Raw genomic sequence first — 21,872 nt, 5'->3', positions numbered from 1 at the left:
CAAAAGTTTACAGGGGAAAGGTTAAAATTACTCACTGAAACACAGCTTATGACTTTTAACTGGTCACGTTAGCCCTTTGACTTATTTCTACAAATTACACAAACAAACATCTTAGCAACTCCATAAAATCATATTAAATCACAGATTGTGGGAAGACCAATGACTAAGAAAACAATGTGGAAATCGCCCAGCCACAACACCCCTGCAGTCCTGAGCCTCAGCCGACTGCTGGAATGTTTGATCCAAGCACTTTAGCAGGGGGGAAAATGACAGCAATCCAATTCCAGTGCAACAGACTCTCTAAACATAGTGGGATTTAGCAAGAATGCATAAATGTTCTACTTAATGGGCCATTCTCAATTCAGACATGAGATCTAATAATGGTTCTAATTACCTATGGTTATAACATACATTCTCATGGAAATATACAGTAAAACCTATCACATGAGTTCACCAGATATCCACAGACTAAAGGAATGAAACACTTATTTAATGCCATTACGTACATTATATTTCTAGAACATAAATTCTATAAGGGCAAGGATTTGTATCCATTTTGTTTACTGATCTATCTCTAATGCCTAAAATAGTGTGCCTGTAAGTATTCAAGAAATAATTACTGAGTAAATTAATAAATCTCATTTAACTTTGCCAACAAGCTAAGACACACAAAACAAATGTGGAAGCTTGGGGCCAATTTGAAACTTGCCTCTAAGTGACAGGGCCGAGGTTCAGACCTTGTTCCCCTGGCCGTCAGCCCTGGGCTCTGGCGACCACAGAGTCCTATCTCTAGGGTAGCAGGACTGGCTCTATTCCTTTATGCTGTGCCAAGCTTCCTTATAGGCCCGGTCACAGCACTAGAAGCCTTCTTAACCACTGATTTACGAGTTTCCTTTAGATCCCTGCCACATTTGCAAAGGAAATTGGGAATGTAGCAACAGACAGATTCATTAAGACTCAACATATTGTAAATTCTCCAATCCTGCCTCCAGTCTTCTCTCTGGTAGATTCACATAGCAGATGGAATTCATATAATATAAGAGATTAAATTCTAAAAATATGGCTTTTTTCTTTTTCTCAAGTAATCCAGCAAAAAGCTACTGAACATACAATATGTTCAAACACAATAAATGGAAAACAATTTAGCATTTGCCAAGGTCCCTAACCTCAAGAGTTCCCAATCTATTTTAACAAGATCGGACTGACCAAAAAGCAACTATAACATAAGACAGTAAGATTTGGCAGCCAAGGGATAAGTTACTCTCTTATTAGTTGAATACCTTCTCCTGCTTGACTCTGTCTCGAGTCCTGAGAGAGAGTGCTGCCTCATTTTAACTGTGCAGTCCTCATTTTCTTCTATGGCTGCAGCTAGTGAGCAAGACCTTGCTTTCTCAGGCCTCTCCCCACAATACTCCCCTCTCGATAATGACCTAGTAGGCAAGGCCTGGCCATGACTTCCAAACTGCAACCCAGCCCAGGAACCCAAGATCTGACCAGGGAAAATTTGCAAGTTCAAGAGAGCAAGCAGCCCAGGCCAAGAGGCCTGAACTCATCTGTTCCTCTGGTCAGTGGTCAGCACAGGACAATTAAAAAGTCTTAGGACTTTTTGTTTGTTTGTATTCTTTTTTCCTTTTTAGTGGCTTTTATAAGTACAAAACACCTCCAGCTTCCTATCTCATTTGTACAAGAATCATGCCTTTGGCTAAAGGCATAGCTGGGGACATACTCTATAAACACAATGTGGGCTCTGAATGTTTTTTCACATCCATGCCTATCAAAGTGGTTCTTGGCTAGTAGTACGTGGCTGAAATTATCTGGGGGTACAGTTGGAATTCCAAGGTATTTGAAACCATTATAAGAACTTACTCTTCAATCTCCATGTCACTTATTGTACTGACTGTCATTTTTAACAACTAATAAAATTTCATTTGTTTGCTTGTGTTTTACTCATAGCAGTGACATTTATTTGCTATAAAATGACCACAATTTAAAATTTATGATGACTATATTTTAGCGTAACAATAAAATGCACACACCACAGTACTCTGATTTTTTAAACTGCTGGAATTATGCTTTTTACTCATTTGTGCTCAGAATCATGTCAATAAAACTTATGATCAGCAATACTATAGAACGTGTGTTATTTATTTAATGATGGATATCTATAGCAAAAGAATGACAATAATATATAACTATTATTCCAAGAAGCAAGGAATACATTTTATTTTAATTGTGATACAACTCAGATACAACTCATATAGGTGGGAAATAAGATCACACAGATGATGCTAATGGCCCAAGACTGTATAATCTTTCATTTCCCTTCAGTTCCAAAGTGACTGGCTATAGCTTATGGAAAAATGACAACAGCAGACAAAAATAAACAAACAAACAAAAAAACCTCTCCCTTAAAAAAACCTAAAACAAAACACACAAACAATAAAGGTCAGTTTGCTACTGGCTCTGAAGCTGCTATCAAATTCTCACTTTCCCTAAGAAGGCCAAAGATAACAAATGACTGAGGTTAGGATAGGAGAAAGTAATTTTGTAACTACAGTCTTAGCAGATGAGCCCCTAAGGCTTCTCTACCATCCTAAGAGTAAGGCTGTGAGTATCTGAGCTGAATGCCCCAGCACATTTTTCATTTCTGGGGTTCTGCCTGTACCCTACTCCTCTTCCCCACCCCCTTTAAGGCCAGCTACAACAACAACAACAACAAGAGCTTAAACTTTAGCATGAAATGAATATTTGCTGTTTTAGTTTGGATTCAACTGGAAGGCTTGTAATAGTTTAGTCTGCTGGTCCACAGTGTCCTCAAAAGGAGTCCAGTCAGTCCTGTTGACATTCACTGGACAGTGAAGAAAGAATGGTTTAGGAAGATAAGGCTCAAAGGCCTGGCAGCATGTTGGGTTGTGGCCAATAGTTCAAGTACAGTGTGTGGCATTATCATCAGCTTGACACCCTTCTGTGGTGACTCACTTGAATGATGGAATGTCTGGTATACCAGCCAGGGCATGCCTGTCTTACTATGGACAGTGCTGCCCCAGCAGGCTCCCAATCTCATCATGCATGTGGCAGACCCAGGCTAGTCTCCACTCTATGGCTTTTAAAACCTGGTGCAAGATGAGCAGTAAACTGACCATTAAGAAGAAAGCTAATCTTTGAAGATTCTGATACTCAAAATTATAGATGGCCTTGTAAAAAACTAGAAAATACCAAAAGCAAGAAAAAGCAATACAATCATAATTTATAACCACTGATAATCATTATTGATATCTTGGCATATCTTCTCATTTTGGAAGGAATAAAACTACATAGTAGCCTGTTATGGTTTTTTTTTTCCCCACTTATTAAAGCATTTTTGAATATTAAATAGCCTTTGCTATCACATTCTTAAAATGACTAGAGGGGTATTTTATCATATGGTATATACCCTGATTTACGCAACCTTTCTCTTATTGTGTATATTCAGATTATTATGTCCCTCTAGCTATCATAAAGAGTGGGGCAACTCGCATCCTTGTTGAAGATCACTGAATGTATGTTTCCTTAGCATAAATTCCTAGAAGTTAAATTACTGTGTCAAAGGCTAGGAGTCCTTTTTAAGGGTACTGATACATCCTAGCAAATAGATTTGCACAACAGTTCTGCTGAACTGCATTCCCACCAACAATTCCTGGAGGCTGTCCCTTCCCTCTCACCGTCACCCGAGCAGCAGGAGGCATCATTAAAAAAAAAAATTAGACTTTTTTTTTCCCTGTTGGGCTCTACTCTTTCCTAGCACTTCTAGTGATGTAAAAATGAATACAATTCCCTTCTCTTGTTCTGTTTCCATCTGGAAGCAATGTTTAATTTTCCAAAGGGCATTCTGCCAAGAAGGTAGTATAGGAAAGAACACAAGCAGGTAGACAGAGAAGACAATGTAAGCCTGGAGAGATAGAGCCCTCGTCAAATGGTGTGGCTGACCGAAGGGAAAGTGGGAGTGACAGATGGTCAGCCCATTCCTGGACTCTTAAAGATGGGACTAACTAGGAGGGGTGTGGTATAAAAGAGTATCCAGATAGTCTTCTGCCAGGTGTGTACTATGGAGAAGTCAAAAAACTGGCATTTGCTCCTCTCTGCCAGGCACTGGACTGTGATCTATATAGCCCAGGTTCCCAGTCACATATGTTGAGCCTGGGCAAGGACTGTGAGATCACTAGCCCAGGGCTGACCTTAATGTACCATCAGTCTTCTCTTCCCAATTAAGTACAGAATAGGAAGGTGCTATTAAATCCAAGGGGGTATGCTTGTCTTTCCCTCTACCCCCTGCCCTTTCCTCCTAGGAGAGATCAGAGAAAATTCCATGAAAACCAATAATGTCCTATTTAATCTAATCCCAAATCAGTGAATTCTTCTTCCTTGGAAAATATCCCTTTATGTCTTGATTTAAGGCACATAAAAAAAGAAGGGATATCAAACCTCAGCCAAGGGAAGAGGCCCAAAAGGAATACTGATAAAATGGAAGTGGTGAATCCAAGCAAATGACACAAAAAATGATTTTAATTTGTTAAAAAATTGACCACATATTTTTCACATGTGTCTGCTGAAGCTGTGTCAACACAGAAATTCTATATATGTCCCAAACTAGTGAATTTTTAGTATGTGCTTCACAGTCTAACAAGAGGGAAAACACACATGCCCCTGAGCTGTATCATTCTGTGATCTTTTGACTTTTACCAGTATGCATAGTATTTACAGATTCTTCCCCTCATCTAATATACTACCTAATTTATCTTAATGTGCATTTTTATCCTAATGTATTATCTATTTTAATGTGCATTTTGATCCTGTCAATGACAGTTCTGATTCTTATTTTAATGAGACAAATGGTAAAATCCCCTTAAGGCCTTAGACAATCACTTTTAAGACAGTTTTTAAGTGATTTACTTTTAAAATAGTTCAATTTATCTAGAGTGTAGTAGTTCCCTTTCCTTTCTGAAGTATAAATTTCAAACAAAATTTAAACTCGGATGGAGTGTGCTGGGAATGGCAAATAATTCCATGATTTAAACAAAATTCAAAATCTTAGAATAGAGCATCTGTCATCCTTAAGGTTCTCCAAGTCAGTAATTTGGAACTTTTCATGTATAATAATGCAGAAATGGGAGGCAGAAGGGAAATCTCTGGATTGGAAGTAAAGATGACTGGACAACAGTTCCAGTTCAGTTGCTCATTGTGCAGGGAAAAAAACCTTAAGGGAAAGGACCAGCGAGGGTAAGAGGGCCAAATGCCTCTACTGTGCTTCATGGCACAAAATACTGAATAAGCAGAGTATTCTTTTTTAAATCTGAGGGTAGTCCCTCAGGCTTTTTCAATGCCACATTCCAGGTACATGAGAATTGGTTTTTATGTATGTACTTTCTTTCAACTGAAAAAATTTCATAATTTATTGTTTATTTATTGAAGTTATTTGTAAAGAAAGGCTGAAGCATTTTGGGTCCCATAGAGAATGCATATGTTTATACTTGCTGTTTCAAAGATTTGAACAGTTGCTGAGAAATCACCAAACTTCCTTACTATCTTAAATTGAGTGCAGTACAATTGTCACTCCCTCTATAATGAAGACATCGCAAAAGCAAATGCAGTCACTGTAATTTAAAAAGAGAAGGAAAGGAATAGTGTTGCCAGGTTCAATCTTACCTGTCCTGAGACGTAACTTAAGGCCACCATTCTAATACTAGGGATATTTAAACATTATTCTTAACATACATCTGCAAGGAGGAAGCTCTAACTACACCTCAGGGGATTGAGAGCAGGGAACTAGGTGGCATGGATTTAACATTCACTTTTTAATTTTATTTATACTGTTTTAATGTTTTTATCATGAGGCTATATTATTTTGTAATAGTAGAAAGCACTCTTCTATAAATGATGCTAGGATAATTGGATATCTGTATGGTAAAAGTAACACTTGGTCTGTCCTTCATATCAGACTTAATATACGATTTCCAGGTGGATTACAGATCCAAATGCCGAAAGCAAACAATAAAGGTTTTATAAGAGAATAACTCTGGGAACTTGAGGTTGGAACATATCCAACAGAGCCTACAAAGCAGTAACCATAAGGATAATACAGATATACTCAACTACATTAAAATTAAGAATTTGTATTTATCAAAAGACAACATTAAAAGAGAGTAAAAAGGCAGCTTACAACATATAAATAAAGGGCTTATAACCAGACTCAATAAAGAGTTCCTACTGATCAGTAAGAAACAGAAAGACAACCAAGGGGGAGACGGCAAGCAACTTGAACAGGGACTTAAGAAGAGAAAATGCATCCAGACGCCTGGGTGGCTGAGTTAAGCACCTGTCTTTGGCTCAGGTCATGATCCCAGGGTTCTGGGATCAAGTCCCACCTACATCAGGCTCCTTGCTCAGTGAGGAGCCTGCTTCTCCCTCTGCCTGCCACTCCCCCTGCTTCTGTGTGCACTTGTGTACTCTCTCTCACGCTCTCTCTCTCTGACAAATAAATAAAATCTTTAAAAAAGAGAGAGAGAAAATGCAAAAAAAAAAAAAAAATGCTTAACCTTGCGGTAGTCCAAGAAATGTAGATTAAAACCATAATGAGGTAGTTTTTCACACATACCAGAGTGACTAAATAGCTAACACCAAAATGCGGAAAACACCACGTGGTTGCAACATATGGAATGTCAGAGCTCTACTATTTTATTGGAGGGATGGAGACTGCCACACCCACTCTGGACAGCTTGGCTTCATCTGGCGAAGGTGAAGTGATCATCCTTTCTGATCCAGCAGTTCCGTTCCCAGACCTACTCCTTCCAGCATGGCAAGCATAAGAATGTGCACAGCAAATTATTTGTAAAAGCAAGAACAAGAAAGCCAGAAGTTCAGTAAAAGAACAATGGAGAATGACTTTTAGAATATTAATATAATAGTACACTCTACCATAATGAAAATAAATGAACTAACGACTAATTTTAAAAAATGAATGAAGGACTCTGAAAACCACTGAACAAAGGAAGCCAGACATAAGAAAACAAAAAATTGTGTTTTAAGGATGCATACAGGTGATCCTTATTATTTGCAGATGTTGTGTTTGTGAATTCATTTACTGGCTACAGTCTATTTGTAACCTCAGAATCAATACTCACGATGCTTTCACGATCCCTCGTCGACACCCACCCGCAAATCAATGCAACACCTGAGTCCCTCTAAAGCACCCAATGTGCACAATGCCAGCCAAGATGGCATGAAGGGATCGTTGTTTCGGTTCTCCAGAGCTTCTAAGTACAAGAAGGCACGGATGTGCCTTATGTAGGAAATATGTGTTTAGTAAGATTTGTTCAGGTATGACTTACTGTGTGGTTGGCCATGCCTTCAATGGTAATGAATCAACGATGTTAGACACCGTATACAGATCAGTTGACAAAAATGTGGTAAAGGGGTGCCTGGGTGGCTCAGTCATTAAGCGTCTGCCTTTGGCTTGGGTCAAGATCCCAGAGTCCTGGGATCGTGTCTCGCATTTGGACTCCTTGCTCACAATGGACTCCCTGCTCAGCGGGAAGCCTGCTTCTCCCTCTTCCACTCCCCCTGCTTGTGTTCCTTCTCTAGCTGTGTATCTCTCTGTTAAATAAATAAATAAAATCTTTTTTTTTTTTTTTTTTTTTTTTTTAATGTGGTAAAGCCAGAGGCTCACAGGAGCATAACCCTGTACTTCCCCTAGGAGCAGTGGTTCAGTATTTGCTCATTCAGTATTTGTATTGACTCTATTGAACGTAACTACTGGACATAAAAATGATCTATATTTAAGAGACAAAACTGCAAATAAGAACATGGAAGTGATTACTGTAAACATCTGATCAGTGATTCCTTTTGTTGGGGGGAGAGGACTAAGAGAGGGAAGGAGAAAGCAAGAGATGCAGTCACTTCTGGGGTCTTGGCAGGATTGTACTTCTTAACCTATGTGTAATCAGGTGGGTGTTTGTTAAATGATAACTTCTTAAACTGTACATTCCTATTTCATGCCCTTTTGTATAATAAAAAACATGGGAAAACCTATCTTAAAACATACCGACAGACAGTAAGTAGATCAACATATTAACGGCATTCTCTGGATGACAACAGTAAAAGTAATTTTTATTTTTTGTGCTTTAAACTCTCCTCCACATTTCCTATAGTTAATCTGTTATGTTTATAACCAAAAAATAAATGTCACTAGTAAAAGCAATCTCCCTAATCATGCAAGTGGCTACTTTTATTCTCTGGAGGAGGGATGTTTAATAGAGCCAAAGTGACAGTTCCATCTTTCTTGCACCAGTCTGTAGTTTGGGTTGCATAATACAGTTGGCAGCTCCCAACTGTTCGTGCTCTTTCTCTTCTCTTTTCAGTCAAATACAATCAACAAATATTTACTGAGTACCTTCCATATCCAAGAACTGATTTTCCCATCCTGCTCTCCTCACTGAGAAATGATGTTGGGTCCTCGAGAGACATTTTTATTTTGGTAAAGTTATTACAGTAAATCAACGGTGTCTTCCTTTCTCCCGAGCATGGGGAAGTCAAATAGGACAGTGCCAATGTCACATTTGAGTAAGCTAGACAAGATGTTAACAACACGGGCTGTAAGTCACTGGCCATCTGGCATACTTTTCTATAAGGTCTGCTTGCAGGGAATATTTCCTGTTTAGACAAGGGGGAGGAAGAGGAGGGAGAAGGATTTGCTAAGAATCTCAGTGTCCACTGCTGAAAACAAAGGAGTATCTAAAATTAGCAGTGGTGGCCCAGGACATTTCAGCTTAAAAGTAAACCCTAGGGAAAGGAGATTCCCTGAATAAAAAGGCTGAAATATTTCACTATGTTCAGAACTCTCAGCAATAGAAAAAGCACTTTTGCTAAGGATAATATTCAGGACGATTAAGTTAAATTTCTGCAAGCCTACAAATCCTTGGTCTGGATACCACAAAAGGCATGAGGCAGAGAGATAAGCAGAGATGAACTTTGGTGAAAAGGCCAACAGTCTGACTCTCTTTTTCTCCTCCCAAGCAAATAGCTGACTTCCCTCTAATTCTTGTGTTTATTCAATAGTCTAAACATGTGGAAAATTACTTCTGATTTGATTTCAACCCACACAAACATCTTCTCTACACCATTTATTACCTTCTATGCCTGGCCTTGCTCCTTCAGTGTGATGCACAAAACCTGCATCGTCCCCTGGACCACACTCTGTTTCTACAAATGTTGGCTCAGGCTGCCCAACAAAGGAATGCAATCTCACTAGGTTTCGTGGTGAATTTTGCCCCTTGTTCATTTGGGTCTGAGTTGCTTGACTTGACTGGAAAAAACTTTAAATGATTTTCCAGCAAAGTCACCCTTTCCAGTGGAAAAAAAAGAGTTTTAACATCTGTGCATAAAAAAACAAAACAAAAAACTGAAGGAAAATGATTTCTATATTCTGCTATAGTTATTATACTCTAAAACCAAAAACCCACTGAGAAGTCAATGAAAACAGACACAGCAAAACACCATTAATTCTAATCTTACAAATATATATATTTGTAGTTATATATATATATATATATATATATATATATATGTATATATATAATGCATTTTCAAATATGAGGCAGATACAAATTACTCTGCAGAATTTTTGGCAAATTTACAATGTAAGCAAGATGTTCAACAAAGATACTTAAGAGGACCGTCTGCAAATCTGATCCTGTGTACTCTTTGCTTAGAACACTTCTAAGTGTTTCCCCTTTCCTCGGAGGATGAAGACCAAGGCCATCTCACCTAAGACTACACGAAGACTCTCTAGCCTGGTCTCTTTACCTTTTAACCATTCCAATCCATCCTACATCATGTTGTAACTACATGAACCTCTTAAACTCACAGCTCAAATTTTGAATGAATAGCAATTTCCTTCTCATAAACTTCTGACTATCTATTGCACAAAGAATAAGGGAGAGTGAAAGATGTAGTTACACAGTTTATTCCTGGCCACTAGTTTTCCCCCTCCCTTTCTTCTGCTCCACAAGTGATACAGGTGGAGCCAGCATCACGTGGATTTCATTACAGGGGCAGGCCTGTGATCCAGTCTGGCTTGTCTGGGGCCCCTTTCCTCTGGACACAGAAACTGGGTCAAGGATGGACATGCAACTGACCATAGTTCCTTCTTGTGTTCCAACATACGAATGCTCTTCTGGAAGCAAAAGCCATTGGCTTAGTGTGACCAGAGATCTTTTATCCCATTACATGGCAAGCATCTGTCTGTAAATGAGGTTTGTTTGTTTTGTTTTTGTTTTTTGTTTTTAAAAAGGAGGGAAAAAGAGCCAAGTAAAATAATAATTTGGGTTCCTGGATCCAGCTGTGCTGAAGGTTAGATCCACCCTGAGATTTCCCAAAATTGTAAGTTTTTAACTTCCACTTTTTCCTTAGGCCATTTGCGTTTCTGTCATTTGAAGGTCTTTCATAATACAGCCCCAATTGCTCTTCTTAATCCACCTTACTTGCTTTTATGCCCTCAGGGATTTCCGAGTCAGCAAGTTTTTTCTTAAAGGGTCATATAGTAAATATTATAGACTCCCTGGACTGAGAGGCAAAACTGAGGGTATTAGGTAGTTACTTACATAACCATTTAAAATATAACAGCTGAACAATGTAAAAACCATTCGCATCTCATGAGCCACAAAACAAAAACAAAACCAAGACCAAAAACAATAGACAGCTGGCTGGATGTGGCCCATGGGCCTTAGTTTTCCAACCCGCTGCGTTCTAGCCAAACAGGTTTATTTGTGCCACGGGGGTGCTTTCAGCTTTCCATCACCATGTTCTTTGCTGGTGCTGTTTTCCCACCTGGACTGTCTCTTCCCTTGCCCCTAATTAATGCCCATCCACCAGTCAAAGCCATTTTCAGCATGAACTCCGACATAAGGCTTCTCTAGTTATCACAGAGTTCTATACTTCTTTGAATCCTCAAGCACTAGCCTTTCTTTTCTGGTCTTGCAGAAGGGAAGTTATGGTCCTCCTCTTACATCTCTTGTACACTATGATGCTTCCTAAGTTTCTTTGGAATTGACAATATATAAAGGTTTCATTAAAAAAAAAAAAGACCCCACAGGATCAAAGTCATTAGGGAAAGAAAAGGAAATAGGGTTCTACCAGAAGCCAAGCATAAGGCCCTGGTAAGCAGGGCAGCTAGGTATTTCTGAGTCAGAATGATCTGATATCATAAAATGTAAGCAGATCTCAGTCTAGTGCTGTCATGGTGGCTCTGCATTCCGCCCCCTTTGCTTGGTAAAGCACTTGGATGGTAGTGCCTGACAGGTGCGACAGAAAGGATGTTTCAAACCTTCTGCTTCTGGCAGGGAGGGAGACAGGCACACTAGCCTGTACTCTGATGAACTCCTGTGTTTCCATATTCAATTTTGGTCACTCGTTGGCATTATTCTTCCTCCTGACTACTGGGGAGTGCTGCCCAAACCTAGTCATTTACCCAGCCTCCTAGCTTTGGCTGTATCTGTGTATCATGTGTACATTTAATACAGAATATCCTAATATTTTTCTTTAAATTGATCCCTGTAATAAAGCAGAATCATCCGCTTATTCTCTTCTAAATGATAAAAGCTCATTCTTATTAAAATGAAGAAAAAAGGTCATCCAGGCATTATTTTAAATGTTCAGGTACCTCAGTGTCATAAGACTTAAATTTTAGAAATTTCTGTTCTTGGTTATCTTTTTCTTTCCTCTAGTAAAAGTACCGTATTTATTTTTCCAAGACCTATTTAGTTATCCTAAAAAGCAAAATTAATTAATAAAAAACTTATATGCCCATTCCAGGCAAGGATTTGATGGCTATTTAACATTTTTGTCTCTTAATTCTGCTTTCATTTGTCAATACTACATCATCATCATCATCATGTCAACATTTACTCATTGTGTTTACTATTCTTGGGAGAAGAGGATATTAAAAAATAATTTTATTGAGGTATAATTTCATAGTATAAGGGTCACCCATTTGAAGTGTATACCACTGATAGAGTTGTGTAGCCATCACCTATAATCCAGTTTTATGATGTTTCTATCAGCCCCCAAAAGGTCCCTCTGGCCACTTGCAATGAAGCCCTGCTCATGTTACCAGCCAGCGGCAACCACTGATGTACTTTCCGTCTCTAGAGATTTGCCTTTTCTGGACATTTCACAAAAATGGAATCATGCAATGTGTCTTCTGTGTTTAGCTCATTTCCCTGTTTTCACATGTTTATAGTGGGCCAAGAGCTTTCAAAGGGAAGGTGAAAATGATGATGGTAGTAAGTGGTGAGTTCTAATTTTTATTAAATACTTACTATATATCAGTCATTCTGCCAATCTTTTCACAGGCGTCTTCTCAACTTTTCCAAACCACCTCAGGGATAGATATTATTATTCCCATTTTTCAGGTGAGAAAACAGAAGATCATTAAGTTTAAGCACCTTGGTTGCCTCAGGCCAAGTGGTTAGTGAACAATGAGGAGCTGGGATCTGAAACTGGTCCTAACTCTTAGCCACTAAACCATCTGCCCTCTCTCAAAAAAAAAAAAAAAAAAAAAATCTTAAAATCAAATAAACTGAGCTTTTTCATTTAAAAAATGTAAGTGTTCAACTCATGGGAGAAGGTAATGTATAGTTTAAAGTGCTGGGGGAAAAAAACCCTGTGAGGGCACCTAGAAGGAAAGGTTCACTATGGTGAACCTTCTTAGCACGTCTGGCCTCCATGTGGGCACACACTCTCCCTTGTGCATGACGGACACGCCGCACCTGCTGCTCAGGTAAGCTGGAAGTGCCCTGCTCCCTGCAGCACTGTGCGTATGTGCTCCTGCGCTCAATCTACTAAGACTTTTCACTTTATTTAGAAAGCATGTGTTGGAAGACATGAAAAATAATATATTTAAGGCTGTTTATGAGCAAGTTTCCTCAAAAAGCCTCAGAAGCTGGTCCATTTGTGCCATCTGTTCTAAGAGAAACTAGAAACCACCTGTCTGTCTGCTTGAGCTCTGCTCTTATCAAGGAAGTTGTAATTACCTCTTTGGTGAAGGATTTGAATCATTACAGTAAATCCCTTATTCAGCACATATTGTATTAGGAAGCCATTCTGACCCTAAAAATTAGGGCTTTTCTCTTCTCATCCTGCAGAGACGCAATAAACCTCAGCTATTGAGAGCCTGGCAAGTGAACCATGCCTTAGCCTTCCTTGTTACTCAATAGTAAATACTAAACAAATATTTCGTGTGCACTTAATACATGGCAGTTGCTGTCACAAGCACTGGGAATACAGCAGAAAACAAGAGGAGTGAGGCTTCTTCTACTCTCAAACACAGCGTCCTGCAAGGCAGGTTATGCGGGGAAAAAAAATATCAAAGCTTCTATTTGCATTTTTTATCTGATCCTTGTAAGATTTGTATTTTATATATATCATCTGGTATATGTAATATAATAATTAGTAAGGTAGGAAATAAAAATAACTAATACATATTGGAGATACATGTCCCCAATATTTTTTCTAAGTATATTTTGATCATTGAAGTAACCAAAACAGTTCCTGAGAAAGTGTTACCTGTGTGTATAATAGACAGTAAACAAGTAAACAATCAAATAAGACATTTTAGCTGGTATGAAGAGCTATGAAGAAAACAAAAATCAGGACAGGATAAAAGTGAGCTCCGAGTAGGAGAGGGTGGGTGGGGGTGACGCGGATTCTGCGTGAACAGGCCACTGCTCTCAGGACTCCTGTCTGAGCAGAGGACTCCACAGAGCAGAGCATGCAGACCTCATTCTCTTTAACACCTGGGCTTCTTTTTATTTTAACATCTGAGATAAAAACAAAAACCAAGCCCCATTTCTTCCTAAGTGCCCTGACAGTCTCTGCCTGATTGTAAGGCTTTTCACAGAACACTATGTCAACTTAATGGAAAGGGTCCTATTTGCAAAGAGAGGACTATCGAAAGAAGATCAGTAATAAATGCTGGCTGGGGCTGCAGTAGTTCCCAGTAGTGGCTGGTGACAGCAAAACATACCTTTCTTGCATGAAATTGTTTCCTGGTACAGCTAGAAAGTCATTCTGTTTGGGGAAACAAATGTTCCCCTTTTCAACGAAGTCTCTATGTGCCCTAAAAAAGAGTATGTGGTTTGTTCCTTTTTGGAAGAAAGGAATTATATAATTCCCAAACAAAACCAACAGCCCAGACACTTCCCTTCCTTTCTGTGAGCTGCCATGTCTCTGGGTTGCTACAGGACCAAACACATGAGATACTCCGGTTATCTTATCCCCTTCTTTCAGGTCCCTCTGACTTTCACCATTTGAGGTGTAACATTTCTAGAAATGTAACCACTTTTTGTCGGTATATTTATATTAATTCACTTACAGAGCTATTTGTGGTAATAGTATTACAAGCCCATTCAGTTCCCTTTGGAAATGACTGCCTAGGCTTTCAAATACATCCACCTGAAACATGAAGGCAAGCCTTCCACAATGCCCGCACCACATGCGTGTCACTTCTTCCTTCCTATGGTCAGCCAGGGTTTTAGAGACAAAATGACACTTTGCATACACTTAAATTTTCATTCTCCCAGAGAACTATGGAAAGGAGGATCGTCTCAAGAAAACCAAAGGAAGAACACTGCAAATCACAATTTAGCATTTCATAAAATAAAAAGAAATACAAGGGGTGCCTGGGGTGGGTCAGTGGATTAAGCCGCTGCCTTTGGCTCAGGTCATGATCTCAGGGTCTTGGGATAGAGCCCCACAACGGGCTCTCTGCTCAGCAGGGAGCTTGCTTCCTCCTGACTCTCTGCCTACTTGCAATCTCTCTCTCTGTCAAATAAATAAATAAAATCTTAAAAAACAAAAAGAAAGAAATACAGTGTATTTTCCAAAATGAATAGCCCTCCCAGCGTCAAGTCAATGGATAAGTCAGGCTCAGTTGGGTCATAAAAATCATGCTGTCCCAATTCCTTCCAACCTCAGCCTTGTGATTTTGATAAGCAAGCAGAGACAGGAACCACTGATTCTTGGTTTCTACAGTGTTCCAGGTCAGCTTTGGAAATTACTGAGAAATGTGACTTATTTGCATGGATTTCATTATATTTGGTCCCACAGCTGTGTACCCTCATCTGCTTAATGAACAGACTTTGAGTGTCTACCTCTGATTTGATCCCAAGAACTGAAGTGTTCTGAGACGAGAGGGATTGGTAATCTGGAGTTGTTTGGGAAAATTTCTGTGGGGTTATGGTGTTTCCAATTTTTAATTTTGGGGTTAACAATTAGGCAGTTGTGATCATCTTTTATCTGGGAAAAGAGAATTATTGTCAAGGGCAAAATGAGCCCCCACTCTATGCCAAGACGAGGTGCAGCAACAAGACAAAGTCTGGCTTCTAACCTAACAGCTCCCACTGATAGAGTACTTCCAACATGCCAGGCCCTGGGCTGGGCATTTTTTGTCACGGTCTCCTCCAGACAACCCTGTGAGGGCTGCCATGATCTTGAAGAGGGGTAAGCTGAAAGATGGAGAGATTGAGCAATTTTCTGAGGTGGAAAGTGGGAGTGCTGCAGCTGAACCAAGGCAGCCTGTCTCTAGAAATTGGGCTTCTCTGAATGCCTGTGCCCACTGCTTCCCTCCAGCCCTTCCCACCGAAGAGGATCCTAATGAAGCTTCCCAAAACATTTACTTTATGAGCCTGGTGGACAGAAGGGGTCAAGAAATGCCCAACACCAAGCTGGCCAACTACAGGGGGTTGTATGACATGTCCTAGAACCTGTTGAAACAGGTGAAATCCCAGTTCTAAGAAATCATAAATACACATTCAAGAGAAAATAAAGAAAAATGGTTTGGAAACTTCTCAGTAATTTCATGAGAACACCTGTCATATTTGCTAAACAGACTTCGAAATGAAAACAATATTCTTAAGAATAGTGAATTAACAGCTAGGTGCAAGTTTTTAGGGTCAGACGTGTTGGCTCTGCCACTTATCAGCAGTGTGACCTCAGGCAGCTTAACTTCCGTGTCCCACATTTTCTTTCCCTGCTTAAAATGGAGATAATTAAGGAGATTATAAATATACTTCGTGTATTAAAGCTTGGTATGCAGTAAGTGTTCACTAAAGGATAGCTGTTAAGATTAGGGTATGCTTCACTTGTCTTGAGAAAACAGTTTTTCTGTTACAAAATGAAAAGTAGGACTTATACCATCTATAAACCCCAATGAAATGATCCCAAGAGGAGTGAAATGAAGAGAAAACGGTACCACTACTTAACTAACTACAAGGACAGGGAAGAAGTAGTAATATGCCTCAGGTTCTCGGGTGTCCCTCCTTCGATGATTCTCCCTCTTAGCACAGCTCTGTTACCTGTGTCTGCACAGCAAAGCCCCCAGTGGAAAACATACAGAGGCACGTTCACAGGCACTCCGGTCATGTTACCGGGGGCAGAGGGGTCCAGGGGTGTCAAATAACTGGTGCCCAAAGCCCAGAATTTCATGTTCAAATGGAGGTATCAGTACTGAGCTCTGGCTCATTTATGGACCTTAACTAAACCCTCTTTTTTCAGGGCAGGCTACCAGGAGATGTCTGTTTTTCCACTAGCTCTCAAAGAAATGTGGCTGGTGTCACTGAAAGCCTTAGTGTTGCAGAAAATGGACCTGGGCAGATGGGCTAACAGGCATTACCCACCTGCCCACGCTCATTCTGGGGGTGTCAGTGGAGACAGTCTCAATCCCCAGGCACTCCTCTGGAATGCTTCCTGAGAAGCCCCCGTGGAAAGGGTGGGTGGACAGACAGAGTTGTAGGATAATACTTTCTCTTTGGGCTCAGTCTTTCTCCAAGGATGACTCCATGCTCTGAAAAGCAGCACTGCACAAGTTTCATACAACTGCTGCCAGGGACGGCGTGGCTTTTCCTATAATACTCTGCAGTGTGAATTGCTATGTCTAAGCTGGTCTAGGTGGGCTTGGCTGGATCCTTGAATGTCAGGACTCAGTGAATGGCTGGATTTCTTGGGGGGTGGTGGGAGGGCCACTGCAACAGCTTCCATCCCTTCTTTTTCTGCACAACCATGGGCCTCTCAGTATCCAACTTCCCTTCTTCTGCGTATACCTCTGTCATCAGGGTAAAGGCTGGTTCTGTAAACAGAGTGGCATGTTGAGGAAGACAGGCCTAGAGAAGACTAGGAAACTTCTGTGGGGAATGCTAGGTTGAGTGCGAAGCACAAGGCCTATGGACATAGGTGGAATTACTGTGGGACTCTACCACCCACTTCTCTCTCCTCATTTGAAAACCAGGGAAAATGTTACCCCAAAGGCCTTTGTGAGGACTGCATAAGTGAAACTTCATAAAGGACAGGACACTACATCTGGTAGAAAGGGCTCCCAAAATAAAAGCAAGTACTGATACTTAATGAATTTGATAAACTCACAGATTTAGAGTGAGGAATACAAAAACCTTAATGTTTGCACAATCATATCTACCTATCCAAAGCAAAATTAACCAGGAAGGACTCCAAAGCTCTGGTTAATTCTAATATTTAAAGCCAGCTTACTTCTTCTGCTCCTCCTCCTCCTTTGCCCATTTTGGTTTAAAGAAAAAAAGGGGGTGATGCCCCATGATATATCTTTTCAGTGCATATTTATATTTTAAAATACAGAAAGAAAATCCATTGTTTCTGTTTCTGCCTATAAAAGCAACTGTGGTCAATGTAGACGATGAAGAAACAACAGGCAGAAAAACAAAATGAAATAAAAATAACCCGCAATACTACTACCCTACAGTACCATTGTTAAAATGTTGGTGACTGTTTTAGAACCTTGCTATGTGTAGATATGCATCCATATGTATTTTGGTTTGTGTATTAAACTGGCATTGTAATTTAAAGACTTTTTTATTCTGCTTTTTTCAACAAGGGCATTTATTATGAAAATATTCCCGTGCTGATGAAATGTATTGGCAACACAATTTTTAATAGTTGCACTGTAGTCCACAGCTGTGTGTTAATTATCAAATAATCGCTATTCTTCAACATTTAAGTTTGTTTTTGCAATTATAAATAATACTGGGATAAAGTCCATCCACTTTTGCATAAATCTCTCATTATGTATGTCCTTGTGGTAAATACCAGAAGTGTAATTGCTCAAAAGATAATCCCATCTTAAGGTTTATGATCAATATTTCTACAGTGCTAAAAAAGGTCATGCCGATGTATAATCTCACCCACAGTGGGGTAATTTGGTCTCACCCATGTTCCTTTTTCTTCCCCACCTGCCCCCTTCTTTGGTCTCTTAGATACATGGGGTATTTTTCTTCCATCAAATGAGCCAATCAAGAGTACTAAGACAAAAATGGGGCCAAACCAACCTGGGTTCAAATCATTCCTCCAAAATAAACGAAAGCTCTCAGAAAAGACTGCTTTGAACCACTGTAGTGTTTCAGAACGAGGGGGTTGGTGGGACAAGGGAGGGTAGGTTTGGTCTCACTAACTCTTCTCCTGAAATGAGGATTACTGGCTCCCTACAGGCCATCAACCAACAAGCTGAGTCTGAATGCTGAATTATGTATGAGCTTATATAAAGTAGAGCCACACAGGCTGAGCCCAAACATGCAACCAGATACCCCCATTACATTTCCAGTTGCAATGCTGGAGACACTGTAGCAGGTAAAATGTCCTTTCTTCATCCTTACGGAATCAAGGGGGAATGATTCTTATTCATTTTCTAAAGGAAGATAAAGGATTAGCAAGAATTAATTTGGGTTGGAGGCTCAAATATTTATATCGAGTGTTTCAGCTAGTTGAAAAGAGGCACTCTCCACCTAATGGGCAGGAAGGAACAGCAGGCATTTTGGAGCCGGCAATTCCTCCTGGAAGATCAATGCCACCTCTGTGTGTGATAGACTGGTCTGGTTTAAAGTTTACTTGTGGAAATAGATAATGTAATATTCAGACCGTCAGCACATGGACACATATGCTGTTTTCTGTTAACCCCTTTTCCTTCTAAGAAATTTCTACAATCTGAATAACTTGCTCCCTTATTTGAGAAGCAGAGTTTATGATCAGAGGCAAAGGGAACTTCAAATGTTATGACTATCATGGAGAGAGGAAGAGAGACAGAACAAACAATCTGCAAGAACCTCAGGGTATCCAAAATTCTCCTGAAACCAGGAAAATGGATCCCCTTCCCCAAATCTCTTCTGCTATCTCCCCATGAGTAGCTCTGCCTGCTTACAAGAACGGCAGAGAGAGAGGCTTGTTCTGCTATCTGTGAGGAGCAGGGCGACTGCTATAGAGCCTCAGGATTTGCAGACCTTGGCCACACACCTAGGAGCTGGTGAAGGAGGCCATTCCCCTGCCATGCCTTTCCCCACAAGCAGAGGCAGTGAGTGGCCTTGGGGAATTTCCACTGGTGGCTGCAGCTGCTGCTTTCTGGGTAACTCACAGTACGTGTGGGCAGGGAAGAGCTCGAAAAATGAGTTGCCTGGAGCCAACTCATTCTGCAAGTTGCTCCCTAGCAGCTGACAGATTGTCGGTGAGTTTTGCAACTACTCAGGATAGGGTAAACTCTAAGTGGGTTAGAGACAAAGCCCAGTGTCTAGTGTCCTTCCAGAATATGAGCTGAGATGAGTGAACAATAGTACTAAGTAACATTCACCCAAGGTATATTACAAGGCAGGACACAGACTGTTTTGCTCTCATTATTTCCTCAATTCCCCCGACAGGCCCAGCAGATGAGAAGAACCCATTTTTGAATGTGGGGTTTTGGAAAATCACAGAAAATCCTCCAGGATATTTTACTTTGGGCCTACACCAACCCACTCCTGCCCCTCACCTCCTGGAGTACTTGGCCAGCACTGTGTTTACTCACGTTTTGCGAGGTTATATTGTCACCAGTAACAGACCAAATTCCCCTACAGGCCTTATTTAGGAAAAGAAACTGGCTCATTTACCAGTTTTGAATTACCTGAGGCATAAAGAGAATAACACCAAAACCAAAGTAGCCAAGCAGCTGGGTTCACATGGAGTTAACAAAACTGGAAGACCACAGAGTGTGCCTGGGCTCTTATTGACTGGTACCATCAACTTTCAAGGAACCTGTGTTATAAAGGATCAGGTAGACCATGATCAAGAAAGGATCTTACCCTAAAAAGATACCTTTCTTGACATGATTATGGAAAGAACTACTTAAATAGGATCTCAATTTGAGAATGGAGTGGCTAAAGACAGAGTGATTATCTACCTAAGAACTAGCCTGGCCAGGCCACCACCCAGACAGAGCAAAAAATGTCTGTACTAGCAAACTTCAGGACATTCTGGCCTGACACACTGGGTGATGAGTATATAAAACCTACTTGCTATGTGAATTATTTCCTAGGCCAATTACTTAAGCTACATGAGAAATTATCTTGTTCATCTTCTGTGTTGATGACAGGCTTTGGATAAAGGAATTCTTAGCGCATCAAAAACTAAGTTTTATTTTTTAAAAACTGGATGGATTTAACAAATAATTATGAAGCATTGACTCTGAGCTAGATCTTCTCTAGGTGCTGAGAATCTTGAGATGGTAAGATAGCATGGTTCTCACCGCCACAGAACTTACAGTGTCTTGAGGAAAGAGGGGCAATAAACAGCTGAGTGAGTGTGTCTGGTTAGAACACATCAGAGGGAAAGTGTTACGAACAGAGTAAAAGGGTGATGTGGCAGACAGTGATGGGTGTGGACCAGAAGGTTCAGGGCGGGCTAGGGCATGTGAGGATCAAGGAAGAACTTTCTAAGGCAGTAGGAACAGGTGTTGCTAAGGTCTAGTGGCGAGAAGGAACTTGGTTTACACAAGGAATAGAATAAGCATAGGGCCATGGCAAATCCAGGGAGACAGCCAGGTGAAGTGAGGTCAGAAAGGTCAGGTAAGGTAGGCAAGGGCCAGGTCACGTAGGCAGGATAGAGAGTTTACATATTATTCTACCTATGGGCAAATGGAAGACACTGGAAATTTTTTAACAATTCTGGAATACAAAGAGTTGCTAAACATTTGATGTGTTTATAGAATTAAAAAACCAAAAATGGTAACGAAACCAAACCCAAACCACTAAAAATCTCAAAGATAGTGGCATTCCTGTGTGGAGGGTACCAAAATTCCACTTTCTGCAAAAGGCATTGTTCAGAAAGCCTTCTCAATGTATTTTATGTGTTTATTCATTCATGCAGGAACTTATTTTTCCTATGTTCTCAGCGCTGTGCTGGACACTGAGGAGATACAACTGAGAAGACATTCACTTCAGAGAATGTAACAAATAAACAGCTGATGACATCACACACTACTGGGAGCTTAGTGATTCCCCTATATGCAGGGGTTACTCCATCTGGTTTAGGACAGACGGCAGGGGTGAGAAAGGACAATCAGGAAGGGTTCTCTGCAAGAAGGGATGTTTAGTAACATAGCATTCCTTGGAAGTGAGAAGCCACAGGGCAAGGTGGAGGATGTAAAACCAGTTTGGTAGGGTCCACCCAGAGAGTTTCAACAGAGGCTGCAATGTCAAGTAGGGGTGGACGACCCAGGACCTCTCAGTCAATTAAAGGATTCTGGAGCTCACAGTATCCATTGGTGAGGGGGGAAAGTGGTGTGTTCAAGTTCGCCTGTTAGAACAGTCCCAAGGGCTGCCGTACAGAGAAGAAGCTGGGGGTACTGGCCAAGGTTCAGGAAGACTAGATGGGCAAGGCTTGGGCTAGGGTGGAGGCAGCAGGGCCAGAGACAGGTGGGCTGATGTGGGACAGGCAGAACTGAAATGTCTTGATCACTGACAAATCCATGCTAAGTAAAAAGCAGAGGAAAGGAAGCTGGCCAGGTTTCCAGGCAC

The 21,872-nt window shown here is 40.5% G+C and overlaps 1 protein-coding gene across 6 annotated transcripts in view; it reads right to left on the bottom strand.

Moving 5' to 3' along the window:
* Nucleotides 1–21,872, bottom strand: part of ARHGAP26 (Rho GTPase activating protein 26) — a 448,623-nt gene that overhangs the window by 21,899 nt on the left and 404,852 nt on the right. The gene's annotated exons all lie outside the window — the stretch shown is intronic.

This window comes from Mustela lutreola, chromosome 5, assembly GCF_030435805.1.
Source record: "Mustela lutreola isolate mMusLut2 chromosome 5, mMusLut2.pri, whole genome shotgun sequence".
Lineage (NCBI taxonomy): Eukaryota > Metazoa > Chordata > Mammalia > Carnivora > Mustelidae > Mustela > Mustela lutreola.
This window is presented reverse-complemented; position numbering and strand designations above follow the sequence as displayed.